Below are 11,211 nucleotides of genomic sequence, written 5' to 3'. Positions count from 1 at the left end.
GTGCTCACTTCAGCAGCACATATGCTAGAATTGGAATGATGCCGAGATTAGCACGGCCCCTGAGCAAAGGTGATACGTGAATTCATGAACTGTTCCATATATCTTTTATGTAAAAAAAAAAGTTTTTTTAACTCAAAATTTTTAAAAATGAGAGAAAAAAATGCCCCCAGTCTGGGCAACATAGTGAGATCCCATCTCTAAAAAATAAAAATTAGGCCAGGCACCGGGGCTCACGCCTGTAATCCCAGCACTTTGGGAGGCCGAGGCGGGTGGATCACGAGGTCAGGAGATCGAGACCATCCTGGCTAACACAGTGGAACCCCATCTCTACTGAAAAAAAAAACAAAAAATTAGCCGGGTGTGGTGGGGGGTGCCTGTAGTCCCAGCTACTCTGGAGGCTGAGGCAGGAGAATGGCGTGAACCCGGGAGGCATAGCTTGCAGTGAGACTGTGCCACTGCACTCCAGCCTGGGTGACAGAGCGAGACTCTGTCTCAAAATAAATAAATAAATAAATAAAAATAAATAAATAATTTGCTGGGCATGGTGATGAGCATCTGTAATCCCAGCTACTCAGGAGGCTACAGTGAGAGGATTGCTTGAGACCAGGAGTTCGAGGCTGCAGTGAGCTGTGATTGAACCACTGCTCTCCAGTCTGGGCTACAGAACTAGACCTTGTCTGTTAAAAAATAAAAATTAAGGCCAGGCGTGGTGGCTCACGCCTGTAATCCCAGCACTTTGGGAGGCCGAGGCAGGTGGATTATCTGAGGTCAGGAGTTGAAGACCAGCCTATCCAACATGGTGACACCCCATCTCTACTAAAAATACAAAAAAAATTAGCCGGGTTTGGTTGTGGGTGCCTGTAATCCCAGCTACTTGGGAGACCGAGGCAGGAGAATCACTTGAACCCGGGAGGCGGAGGTTGCAGTGAGCCTAGGTTGTGCCATTGCACTCCAGCCTGGGTGACACGGCAAAACTCCATCTCAAAAAAAAAAAAACCCACAAAAATTTAAAAAGTTAAAAAATAAAAAATAGCCCTATCCCTATAGCAAACGCAATTTTTGTGTGTCTGTGTGTGTGACGGAGTTTTGCTCTTGTCACCCAGGCTGTAGTGCAATGGCGCGATCTCACCTCACTGCAACCTCTGCCTTCTGGGTTCAAGCGATTCTCCTGCCTCAGCCTCCTGAGTAGCTGGGATTATAGGCATGCGCCACCACGCCTGGCTAATTTTTTTGCATTTTTAGTCAAGACGGGGTTTCACCATGTTGGCCAGGCTGGTCTCAAACTCCTGACCTCAGGTGAGCCACCGCCTCGGCCTCCCAAAGTGCTGGGATTACAGGCGTGAGCCAACGCGCCCGGCCTAGCAAGTACAATTTTAGGAAATACTCCAGCCCAGTCCCCTTTCCCCTCTGTGCCTTCTCCTTGGTGTCTCTGGCTCCAAAGAGTGCTCGGATTCACACGATCAGTTCACCTTGTGGATCTCCCACCAAGGACCACTGCAGCTCCCCGAGTCTCAGGTGCTCAGTAACCCCCTCCCCGATCCTCCCGGTCTCATGCCCATTGCAAAGGAGAAAACTGGCTCTGTGAGTTCCCGTGTTCATCAAAAGTGGAGTGCAGACTACAAGCCAGACCTCCTGGCTTAGGTTTAATGGTGTCTCCAGGATAAAAATGGTGGTTGCTGTCACTGTAGATGATCCGGCAGGTGGCATGGGGGACAGATGAGGGGGGCAACGTTCCTGGAAGGGAAGTCCATCCCTCTAAATTAAGTGCGTTAATTTTCCCGAATAAAGATACGCCTATCATGAAATCCATTGCCTGGAAAAGATACTTGATACAGCAACTGTGATGGCCCCTGGCTGAAAATACTCCATTTCCCCTTAGTCACCCTCCTCAGGTCAGGGTAAGCCTGCTGGCTAAAGCAACAGAAAGAAGCAAACAGATCTGTGGAATGAAATTCCTTGGCTAACAGGAAAACTGCAGTGAGGGGAGTAGGGGGCAGGGGACAAGGTTCTGAGCAGAACTTCGGGTTTTTCTCTTGCCCTTGGTGCGGTGGGGGTGGGGGACATGAATCTGGGATGTGGAGAATCAGTCCGGAGTAGGGGGTGGGCCTGATAGAGCAGATGAGAAACTCAGCCCGGGAGGCAACGTTATTGTCATCATTGTTAACCCTCTGCAGACCAGAAACCGCCAGGACAGCCAACTAACGCTGATTATTATTGTATTCATAATAACGCTTGTGTTTTGTCAAAGCCCTTATTCGAGTGCTGTAAGTGGCCTGGAAGGTGATGTTCCCCAAATTTGCCAACATGCAATGCAATGGTAACCATGATGGTTGGAGTGGTTTTCACAGGTGGGCAAAACAACTCTGCCATGGTCAGGTGAACAGAACCCCTGAGACCTGGGATGGCAGAGGGGACAGACATGAACAGAATCCGTCTCTGCCCCGAGGCTGCTCACATCGGACCCACAGCCCAGAGTGGCCGAGGTGCGTGTATTTTCCTCAGCAGCAGGAGCCGTGGTTTGCGCTGTGGCTCTGCCACGTGCCGCGTGGTTAATCCAGTTTGCTTCACTGCACCAGGGTGGAATCTGAGTGTCTTATTAACTGAAAGGTGCTGCCCTGTTGAACATTCTGTGGGTTCCAAAGCGAGTGGAGCGGGAGGCATGGTTAGCTTCTTCCTCGCTGGCCTCGTTTTTTGACAAACAACGGCAGGTTCCCCGCGGGGTCTCTGGCCCAGCTTCTCAGCACGTCTCTGTTCTAACTGAATTTGATTTTCTTTTTTTTTTTTCAGTCTCGTGCTAGTGACGGAGGGGAATGAGACTGTGATCTCCCTCATGACACTAATTAATATCCTTCATCCAAGGTGGTGACACTGTACTTTGGGGCTGAAGTCTGAAACTTAACCAATGGCAGTTCTGGTCCAGCCTGGAGAGGCTAAGTGACAGCTTGTTACCTTCAGCTTCATTTATTAACATCAGCTGAATAAACAAATCCCGGTGGGAGCAGAGCCCCGCTGCCCAGGAACCCCTCCCACTGGTTCTCAAAACTCTCTGGTGATTGGAATTGAAGCCATCTTGAGTAAGAAGGTCCCACTGGAAAGAAATTCAATGGCACCTGATTAATTCTGAAAGTAAGCACTTAACCTTCAGGAGCTTGGGCTGAACCACTCATTCTTTCATTCCATTCCTCCTGTATTTACTTGGCACCAAACAACCTGTCGACTCCACAGTACAAGCCATCCATTAAGAAATACTGATGGAGGCCAGGTGCGGCGGTTCACGCCTGTAATCCCAGCACTTTGGGAGGCCAAGGCGGGCGGATCACGAGGTCAGGAGATTGAGAGCATCCTGGCTAACAGGTGAAACCCTGTCTCTACTAAAAATACAAAAAAGTTAGCTGGGCGTGGTGGCGGGCACCTGTAGTCCCAGCTACGTGGGAGGCTGAGGCAGGAGAATGGTGTGAACCCGGGAGGCGGAGCTTGCCGATCTCAGTGAGCCGAGATCGCACCACTGCACTCCAGCCTGGTCGACAGAGTGAGACTCTGTCTCAAAAAAAAAAAAAAAAAAAAAAGTACTGCTGGAGCGCCTGCTAGATCCGGTAGGGAAGCAGGCGCATGCTCTGCCCTCAGGGAGCTTATAGTCTAGTGATAAAACAGGAGCTGTGAGTGACAGGATGAAGTTCACGGTGCCCCGGGAACAGAGACGATGGTGGGATGTTGATGAAGCCTCGCCAAGGAAATGGTGTTTAGACAATGAGACAATGTAGCCGACCTAAGAAACCAGGTCTGCCCATTTCTGCTGCCAGTGTAATTTCACAAAGCCCCTCGTTCTGTGACCACATACAGCTCTTCGAAAAGATGCTGTGAAGGCAAAAGAGGACACAGCACACGGCCAGGGGAGGTGGTCCCCAGTGCTCCGCTAAGAAACTGCTTATCCCAAGGACAACAGGAATCCAGTCACTGGAGGTGGTGACATGATCAGATGTGCATTTTAAGATCATTCTAGTTCCAGTATGGACAATGGATTAGAGAAGGACAAGAGTGAGGCCTGGAAACCAGTTTTAGGAGGTAGTTGTTCTAATCCAAGTGAGAAGTGACATGAGCTAGGTCAGGTTACAGGCAGAGTGGGTGGAGAGAGCTGGGATGGAGAGAGACAGAAATCTTTTATTTATTTATTTTTTTGAGACAGGGTCTCACTTTGTTGCCCAGGCTGGAGTGCAATGGGCAATTACAGCTCACTGCAGCCTTGCCCTCCCGGGCTGAAGCAATCCTTCTACCTCAGCCTCCAGAGTAGCTAGGACTACAGGTGCATACCACTATGCTTGGCTAATTTTTAAACTTTTTATAGAGATGGGGGTCTCGCTATGTTGCCCAGGCTGGTCTTGAACTCCTGGACTCAAGCAATCCTCCCAGCTTGGCCTCCCAAATTGCTGAGATTACAGATGTGAGTCACTGTGCCCAGCCCAGAAATCTTTCTAATATAGAAAAAGTTCTTGGCTGGGTGTGGTGGCTCACGCCTACAATCCCAACACTTTGGGAGGCTGAGGCAGGCGGATCACTTGAGGTCAGGAGTTTGAGACCAGCTTGGCCAACATGGTGAAACCCTGTCTCTACAGAAAATACAAAAATTAGCTGGGCATGGTGGTGCACACCTGTAATCCCAGCTACTCGGGAGGCCGAGGCAGGAGAACCGCTTGAACCCAGGAGGCAGAGGCTGAGAGCCAAGATCATGCCATTGCACTCCAGCCTGGGCAATGGGAGTGAGACTCTGACACACACACATGTGCGCACACACACACATGTTCTTAAAAATCAAGTGAAAAAGCCAGACACAGTGGCTCACGCCTGTAATCCCAGCACTTTGGGAGGCCAAGGCGGGTGGATCACCTGAGGTCGGGAGTTCGAGACCAGCCTGGACAACATGGAGAAACCCCGTCTCTACCAAAAAAGTACAAAAATTAGCCAGGTGTGGTGGCGCATGCCTGTAATCCCAGCTACTCAGGAGGCTGAGGCAGGAGAATCGCTTGAACCCGGGAGGTGGAGGTTGCGGTGAGCTAAGATCGTGCCATTGCACTCCAGCCTGGGTGACGAGAGCGAAACTTTGTCTTAAAAGAAAAAATCAAGTGAAAAAATAGAAAAATGAATAAAGACAGAAGAGTTCATAGAACAAGATATACAAGTCTCCCGTAAACATGAAAATATGCTCATCTTCACTCATAAGAGAAATACACATTTAAACTACACTGAAACCATCTGTCTCCTAAAAATTCAAAAACCTGACAGCACTCGCTGTTGGGGAAAAGCAAGCATTCTCATGTGTCTGGTGAGACTGCAAAACAGGAGATTTGGGCAATGTCTAACAAAATATGTATTTACCCTTGAACCCAGCAATCTCAATCCTGGGAACTAACCCTGAAGATCCACCCTCACAAATGCAAAACAGCATACACCCAAGGCTGCTCACCGCAGTCCTGTTTGTAATAGCAAAATACTGGAAAAAAACCCAAGATATCCCTGCCTTGGAGACGGGCTGAACAAATGATCAGCTAGCACAGTGGAGGACTATACAGGCATTTTTTTTTTTGAGATGGAGTCTTGCTCTGTTTCCCAGGCTGGAGTGCAATGGTGCTATCTTGGCTCACTGCAACCTTCGCCTCCAGGGTTCAAGCGATTCTCCTGTCTCAGCCTCCCAAGTAGCTGGGATTACAGGCGCACACTGCCACACCCAGCTAATTTTTTGTATTTTAGTAGAGACGGGGTTTCACCGTGTTACCCAGAGTGGTTTCGAACTCCTGAGCTCAGTTAATCCACCCACCTTGGCCTCCCAAAGTGCTAGGATTACAGGCATCATGAGCCACCGTGCCTGGCCTATGCAGGACTTTTTTTAAAGATGAGGAGGATCAGCCGGGCGCAGTGGCTCACACCTGTAATCCCAGCACTTGCCTGGGAGGCCAAGGCAGGCGGATCATCTGAGGTCAGGAGTTCGAGACCAGCCTGGCCAACATGGTGAAACCCCGTCTCTATCAAAAATACAAAAATTAGCCAGGCGTGGTGGCGGGTGTCTGTGGTCCCAGCTACTTGGGAGGCTGAGGCAGGAGAATTGCTTGAACCTAAGAGGTGGAGGTTGCAGTGAGCTGAGATTGCACCACTGCACTCCAGAGCAAGTCTCCATCTCAAAAAAAGAAAAAGAAAAAGAAAAAGAAAAAAAGGACGAGAAGGATCTCTGTGAGATGATAGATATATACCTGCTTATTGTTGTGGAAGGAAGGTAAAAAGAAAAGGAGGAAGGGAAAAGACAGGCAAGGAGGAGAAAACAGAGACTAAGGGTGGGAACAGATGGAGGAATGGGAATGGGAATATACCTTTTCGTAGAGTTTTGACTTTTGACCTAGGTGAAGTATTTACATAGTCAAAAAAAGAAAATAAAAATGATGGAAACAAACCTTTAATTGAATACAAACAGAATCAAGTCAACCTCATGCATATCAAATTCATAACATGGTTTCCAAGAGAAAATTAATAATTCAAGTAACTTTTATTTCTTTTTTTTTTTTTTGAAACAGGGTCTCACTCTGTCACTTCGTGTGCTGGAGTGCAGTGGCGTGGTCTTGGCTCACTGCAACCTCCGCTTCCCAGGTCCTGGTTCAAGCAATTCTCCTGCCTCAGCCTCCCTAGTAGCTGGGATTACAGGTATGTACCACCATACCCGGCTAATTTTTGTATTTTTAGTAGAGACAGGGTTTCGCCATGTTGGCCAGGCTGGTCTTGAACTCCTGGCCTCAAGTGATCCGCCTGCCTCGGCCTCCCAGAGTGCTGGGATTACAGGCGTGAGCCACCATGCCTGGCCTCAAGTAACTTTTGAATCCAGCACCCTGTGCACCCTTAGGGAATATACCCAAAGGTGGGGAAAGGGGCTGAAGGGAAATCCCAAACCTTACTTGGTGGGTTTGTTGTTGGCAGTGACATCAGTTTAAGAATTCGGAAACTATTGTTTCAGAATTTGGATATTGCAGTACAGAAGAAATCTGTAAGTGTATTGAAATTGTTGGGAATCAGGATGGTTTGAGAAAAGGAAAAATAGGGACTAATGTACAGATGAGGCCTGTGGTGCTGAATTGAAGCTGGAGGTTTCAGTATAGTTGGAGGCTCTCCTAAAACATCTTAGCTCTGTTCACTGCCAGGGCCTAGAAGCAGGACACCCAGCAAAACGGGCAACCAAGTCCCTGGACCTTCATTGGGAAATAAAAATTCTCCACCACAAGAGACCAGGATCTGAATAAATGACTGATTCCACAGTTGGGGCAAGGAAAGTAAAAGGTCAGTCTGGAGCGCCTTGTGCCAGAAAGCAAGAATGTGCCCAAAGGCCGGGCACGGTGGCTCACGCCTGTAATCCCAGCACTTTGGGAGGCCGAGGTGGGCAGATCACCTGAGGTCAGGAGTTCAAGACCAGCCTGGCCAACATGGTGAAACCCCGTCTCTACTAAAAATATAAAAATTAGCCAGGCATGGTGGCTTATGCCTGTAGTTCCAGCTACTCAGGAGGCTGAGGCACGAGAATCGCTTGAACCTGGGAGGTGGAGGTTGTAGTGAGCTGAGATCACGCCACTGCACTCCAGCCTGGGCAACAGAGTGAGACTCTGTCTCAAAAAAGTAAAAGAAAATAAAATGCTCAAAGAACCATGGGAATATGGCAAAAAGACACAAGAGCTGTCTTCTCCCTCTGAACAGTTTAAGCATCAAAAAAAATTATAACAGTAAGTGATTACAACACATTGAATTAAAAAAAAAAAAAAAAGAATCCATGGGCCTCCAGGAACACTCAAAAACTGAGTTAGAGGGAGGCAAAGACTTTCTTTACAGAAGAATGCCAGCCAGTAAACATCAAAGAAATATATGTTTGTTTTTTTTTTGAGATGGAGTCTCGCTCTGTCACCCAGGCTGGAGTGCAGTGGCATGATCTCCGCTCACTGCAAGCTCCTCCCGGGTTCACGCCATTCTCCTGCCTCAGCCTCCTGAGTAGCTGGGACAACAGGCGCCCGCCACCACGCCCAGCTAATTTTTTGTATTTTTAGTAGAGACGGGGGTTTCACCATACTAGCCAGGATGTCCTCGATCCCCTGACCTCGTGATTCGTCTGCCTCGGCCTCCCAAAGTCCTGGGATTACAGGCGTGAGCCACCGCGCCCAGCCAGAAATATAATTTTTTGAGACAGAGTTTCACTCTTGTTGCCCAGGCTGGAGTGCGATGGCTCAATCTCGGCTCACTGCAACCTCAACCAAATTGAGGTAAAACACTCAATTTGGACATCCACAGACTCCCCAAAGTCCTGGGCTACGAACCCTAATGTAGAAGAAGGAGCATAGAGCTTAGGTCACAGCACATAGGAGCAACAAGCCGAGGAGAGGAGGCTGTAATGAACAGAGGAGGGAAAGCAACAGCCAGAGAGGAGGGCAAGCCAGGAAGAGCCTCGGCAGTGCAAATGCCACTCAGTCTGCAAACCAGATAAGGACGCTTGCATTGGGAGTGATTAAAACTCAGATCCCCGGCCGGGCGCAGTGGCTCATGCCTGTAATGCCAGCACTTTGGAATGCCAAGGCAGGCGGATCACTTGAGGTCAGGAGTTCGAGACCAGCCTGACCAACATGGTGAAACCCCGTCTGTACTAAAAATACAAAAATTAGCCTGGCATGGTGGCGGGCGCCTGTACACCCAGCTACACAGGAGGCTGAGGCACGAGAATCGCTTGAACCCGGGAGGTGGAGGTTGCAGTGAGCCAAGATTGTGCCACTGCACTCCAGCCTGGGAGACAGACTGAGACTCCGTCTCAAAAAAAACAAAAACAAAAACAAACAAAAAATCAGATCCCTAAAGATCGATTTTATATCCACCTACGTGACAGTAAGAAAGCTGGATCAACTTCAGGAATGAAGGTGGACAGTCAAGACCTACGGTAACACCGTCTGGCGTCTCTCTGGTGCCACCACCCACATCACCTGCCTCTGGTTCAGGGCCCCTTCCCAGCTTGTCATCCCACCTACCTGGACCTTGTCCCTCCAGTGAAGGCTGCCCGGATGCCTCGGAGAGCGCAGCCTTCTTAGCTTCATTCTTCCAGAGTGCTTTTCCTTATTTGGTGCTTTCTAGGGAGTAGGCAGGTCAGGTCTTAGGGATTTTTCTTTCTTTGTTTGTTTTCTTTCTTTTTTTTTTTTTTTTGAGACAGGGTCTCACTCTATCTCCAGGCAGTGGCACAACCATCGCTCACTGATGCCTTGACCTCCCGGGCTCAAGCCATCCTCCCGCCTTGGCCTTCCAAGTAATGGGGACTACAAGCATGTGTCACTACACCTGGCTAATTTTAAAACTTTCTGTAGAGACAGAGTCTCACTCTGTTGCCCAGGCTGGTCTCAAACTCCAGAGCTCAAATATTTGTCCTGTCTCGGCCTCCCAAAGTGCTAGGACTACAGGCATGAGCCACCGCGCCCAGCCTAGGAATTTTTAAGGTGTTCTTTCAAAAGACTATGAGGGCTGTTTGGTGTCAAAGCAAGTCCAAGAACCAAGAGATAAGAGATCAAAAGCTCTAAAAGCAAACCCAATCCAAGCTTTAAAAGTGAGAGAGATAAGATGGCTCAGAAATAATCATACTGGGTCCATTTATCAGGTGGTTGGGAGAGCACAGCTAACAGAGGGAGAAAAAATAAATCAAGTGGGCCACGTCCACAGGCGTAATCAACTCATCAGAATGAGTTGGTCACCTGTCACCAGCTAGAAAAACCCAAGCCAGAGTTGGTTCTGCTGGACTGGTAAGATGTCCCACCCCAAACTGACCAACTGAATCAGCATTTCTAGTCTTCTGTGCAATTGCCTGCAGTTGTATAGACCCGGTCATGATGGCAGAGAATAAAATCTTCTCTCACACCGGTCTCCAGTTACAGAGTTCTGATCACTGCAACCGGGAAAGCTGAGAACTCTTCATCATCTAGCACATTTGCGAAATTCATTGGCTTTAACAAACTGTTCCCCAAACACCTGGCCTGTGCGGTCTCCTCTCACCAGCATGTGCTCTGTCATATTCAGAAAGTGCTTATAGGCTCTCGCTTGCCTTGAAAAATATCCATCAGCTGTCAGAAAAGCTAAAACCCATCGTGGCTCTGGTGAAACGTTCACTTCAGGGAAACACACAAGCCAATTTGGTCCGACTTAATAAGTTTAACAAAATGCAGGTGAAGGAATCTATCTGGAAAAACCGAAGCCTCTTATGAGCAGCTCCAAGAAATAATTCTCTCGGGAAAGGGGAAAAAAGATGTGAATTCCTCCATACCAGGGTAGAAAGCAAGATGAAATTGGGTCTCACAAATGGGGAACGTTCACGTAACCCCGACCTAAAATAGTGGTTTCCAAATATCTTGGGATTGTGAGACCTTCCTGGATTTTCTTCTCATGCTTTGTCTTAGAGGTAAAATCACGTTTGAAACTCACGAACTGTCTTATGATCTCTCACCCCCCACCCCCAACAAAGACCACAGACAAGAACATCATGGAACCAACTTTAAAATCTCGAGTCTGTCTCATTCTGAATGTGAGACATGAGGGACACCATTCCTAAAGTTTAAAAGAAATTGTTCTGCATTCTGGCGGGATCTGCTCTGTTTCATGCGCAGGGCGTATGGCCATGTCTGCAACTCGGGAGAGCTCTATTTAACGTGTGCGAGGACTCAGTAACGTATAGCCATGCTTCTTACAGAGCCCTTGTGTTCCCAGATTGGCTTTAGGTTTGAAACCCTAAGCTTCAGTTATGTGTCCTGTTAATAATAGGTCTCACCTCCCCAGGCGTACAAGAGACGAGAGAGCTAGCAAGGGAATGGTTTCCAGAGTGGGAGAATCTGAGAGAGAGGGCCAGACTGCAGCCTGGACCAACCAATCCATGGAGAATACTGCTCACCCACCTGCAGGCTCTGCCATGTTCCTCCTGACACCCCCAGGGATCTCCTGCCCACCCCCCAATATACCACCCAAGGGACACGTGGGACCCCACAAAGGCACACAGGCACTGGTGTTGAGAGCCGGCTGCGTGAGGTGAAGACACAGATCCGCTCCTTAAAGGGAAGGTTTAGAAGTGCATGGCTAAAATCCAACCCAATTATACAATGATTCTTGGCTGAGAATAAGCTAATGGCTGGAGCTCTATAGAATCTCAAGATTTTTCTATGAAAGTCCTACCAC

At 48.6% G+C, this 11,211-nt stretch overlaps 1 non-coding gene across 1 annotated transcript; it reads left to right on the top strand.

Moving 5' to 3' along the window:
• LOC117976721 (U6 spliceosomal RNA) lies at positions 1-104 on the top strand. The gene has a single exon (XR_004667458.1). It is a non-coding gene; the product is annotated as a U6 spliceosomal RNA (small nuclear RNA).
• Positions 105-11,211: the final 11,107 nt, after the last annotated feature.

This window comes from Pan paniscus, chromosome 19 (assembly GCF_029289425.2).
Source record: "Pan paniscus chromosome 19, NHGRI_mPanPan1-v2.0_pri, whole genome shotgun sequence".
Classification (NCBI taxonomy): Eukaryota; Metazoa; Chordata; class Mammalia; order Primates; family Hominidae; genus Pan; species Pan paniscus.
The sequence above is the reverse complement of the archived record's forward strand: the minus strand, read 5'-3'. Positions and strand labels throughout refer to the sequence as shown.